We start from the raw sequence: 3,240 nt of genomic DNA on the forward strand, positions 1-3,240 counted from the left end.
GTGGAAGCTCAGTCGTTGACTATATTCAAGACAGAGATCGATAGATTTTTGAATATTAAAGGAATCAATTATGTTCTTATGATATGGGGATAGTGCAGGAAAGTGGAGATGAGATAGAAGATCAGCCATGATCTTATTGAATGGCGGAACAGGTTTGAAGGGCCAAATGGACTTCTCCTGCTCCTATTTCTTATGTTCTTATATGTAAACCACATCTGACCCTCTGGATCCGGCTTCAGCCGCCGGTTGCGGGTTCGAGTCCGGTTGTGGTGACAGCGGCTCAGGGTCACGCCGGCTAGTTTTATATCGGGACAGTGTTTGAGGGAGGGACTGTTCAGCGGTGGTGTGATAATAACTTTCAGAATTAAGTTAAATAGATTAAAGAGCTCTTTTTCTGTTACTTTCGATTTACACTCTGCCCAGTTTTATGTACGAAAAGTTAACAATGTTTAAGCGATGTGGTGTGTTGATTGTTTGTGCAGTAACTCTGTCACCCAGTGTGAGCCTGAAATACAATCACCCAGCCTGGGCTCGAACCGAGCCGAGGGGCACTTTGTTGCCGGTTACCTCAATTGCTGAGAGTGTGGTGCTAATAACGCCAAGGTCGTGGGTTCGGTCCCCGTCCGGGTCATCAGAATATTTTCAGCAACTTACGGTTTTTCATGAAATTTAAAATACAAACTTTATAAGGAAACAAATCCACACCGAATCTTAATGGGGAATTATTTGGATGAACATCCATGGCACCTTCGACCCCGGGGCGGAGAGACTCATAGACCATGGAATTATAGATAGATAAGGCACAGAAGGAGGTCATTCGGCCAATCAAGTCAGCGCTGGCACATTGAAAGAGCTCTCCAATTAGTCCCAATCCCCTGCTTTTTCCCCACAGCCCTGGAAATTTCTCCTTTTCAATAGTAAACCAATTCTCTTTTGAAAGTTACTATTGAATCTGCTTCCACTGCCCTTTCAGGCAGCACATTCCCAATCACAATAACTCGCAGCGTAAAAAAATTCTCCTCATCTCCCCTCTGGTTCTTTTGCCGGTTATCTTCAATTAGTGTCCTCTGGTTACCGACCCTACTGCCACTGGATTCTCCTTATTTTGAATACCTTCATTAAATTTCCTCTTAACCGTCTGAGGAAAAGAATCCCAGCTTCTCCAGTCTCTCCATATACCCGAAGTCCCTCATCCCTGGGCCTACTCTGTGAGACGTCAAACTGAGGATCTCGCTCTGCGTGTCCGTCTGTCTCTCTTTGTCTCTGTCTCTCTCTTTGTCTCTTTCTCTCTCTATGTCCGTCTCTTCTGTCTCTTTCTCACTCTGTTCACAGCTCGACTGTTGCTCTGACAGATTTTGTATTTGTTAGTTCTCCTTAGTAGAGTTGTGAGTATCTTTGCCTGTCACGAGAGAGACCGGGCTTCCTATTCCCCGATGGAAAGGATGCTTTTTAACAACCCCAATTTAAAACCTTTGGGATGCTCCTTGGAATAGTTAACAGAAAAAATGAATAGGGGACACAGATTTAAGATTTTGGGCAAGAGATATAGGGGGGATATGAGGGAAAACTTTTTTACGCAGCAAGTGGTGAGGACCTGGAATTGACTGCCGACGGAAGTAGTGGAAGCGGAGACACTCAGTTTTCAAGGGAAGGCTGGATAGGCACTTGAGGGAAATAAACTTGCAGGGATACTGGGATAGAGCGGGGGAATGGGGCTGATTGGATTGCTCTACAGAGAGCCAGCACAGACTCGATGGGCCGAATGCCCTCCTTCTGTGCCGTGTGACTCTGTGACTCTATGATTCTATTACCTGCATTTGTAGACTGCGGTTCTCTTCTGTGATGTTCTAACGACAGCTCATGGAGCAGAGTTTCCGTAGTGTAGTGGTTATCACATTCACCTAACACACGAAAGGTCCCGTGAGAAACCGGGCGGAAACATTTTGTAAAATATTCCCCATTAAAATTGAATCAATATGAAAAAGTTGAAATAATTTTGTGATTAAATATTAATAAAATATCTCATAAAACACGTGTATTTTCTCTGTACAATTCTGGACCATCAGCAGCAGCAGAATTGTATTCAACCACAATCTGTAGCCTCCTAGCCCAGCAGATCCCTCACTCTACCATTACCTTCAAACCAGGGTACCAAACCTGGTTCATTGAGATGTGTGGAAGAGCAGGCCAGGAGCGGCACCAGGCGCACCTAAAAATGAGACCATTCCAAACTAGTGAAGCTGGATATGGAACAAAGGCGGGCCAATGCAGCTGAGATACAGATTATCCAGGATCTAATTGAATGAAGGAACAGGGCTGAGGGGCTGAATGGCCTCCTCATGTTGCTATTAGTCTGTCACCATTAAGAAAATGTTACGAAACGGTTTTTTCGTATCCCGGTGGATGATCTCATACTCACCGACATTGCACCCAGTGCTACAGTTTATCCCATGATCTTGCAGCCAAAATGTACATTTTGAAAACCTGGAAATGTTAAAACGCCGTCCCTGGGTGGGCTCGAACCACCAACCTTTCGGTTAACAGCCGAACGCGCTAACCGATTGCGCCACAGAGACCTGTTCAAACAATATTTACAACATATACTAAAGCCGGAGATTACCGAGATTAAACCTCAGGTCACAGAGAGCAAGATAGTAACTGTCCAAACTCTGTTTACTTGTGCAAATTGAAGAAATGTAACATTTATTGTCGGAACATGGAAATAGTCGCTGAAAGAAAATCCGTTAAACTAACTGATGTGAAAACCCGCTTTGAGCCATTAGATCGGTTCATCGACCAATGGTGACGGTGAGATATTAACATGGTGTCTGGGTTTCTCACAACTGTTGGAATCTTCCCACGAGTTCTTTTGCTGTTGTATTTGTTCATCAATGTGGAGGTCAGATATACACGTGGTCGCTTCACTGGGTGCCCTGGGAACCAGATACACCAGAGCACAGGCCAATGATGGGACTCTGCCCTGTCTGCTCTACATGGGGGTCAGTAGAAACTGAATGAGAACAACGAACATACCACAGCCCGTAAAGCCGAAACAGCTTAGTTGGGCAAGCGTTAGATTGACGATCCCAAGTTCCGGCAGGTTTTAGTTACTTTTTGTCTCCTTCACTATAAGGGGAGCGAATCAGGAAAGATTTTTCGCACCTGAACCCGCGTTTCCTAAAGGAATGAGCGTGAAACCACATCTGAGTCCGGGGATTTAGCTCCAGTTGCCGGCTGGGG

General features: G+C 45.1%; 1 non-coding gene across 1 annotated transcript; it reads right to left on the reverse strand.

Moving 5' to 3' along the window:
- Nucleotides 1–2,502: 2,502 nt before the first annotated feature.
- Nucleotides 2,503–2,576, reverse strand: trnan-guu (transfer RNA asparagine (anticodon GUU)). Its single transcript has one exon. It is a non-coding gene; the product is annotated as a tRNA-Asn (tRNA).
- Between the last annotated feature and the right edge of the window lie 664 nt (nucleotides 2,577–3,240).

The sequence above is a fragment of the Somniosus microcephalus genome, unplaced genomic scaffold (genome assembly GCF_052327205.1).
Source record: "Somniosus microcephalus isolate GS21.2 unplaced genomic scaffold, FLI_Smic_1.0 unresolved_chr4, whole genome shotgun sequence".
Taxonomy (NCBI): Eukaryota; Metazoa; Chordata; class Chondrichthyes; order Squaliformes; family Somniosidae; genus Somniosus; species Somniosus microcephalus.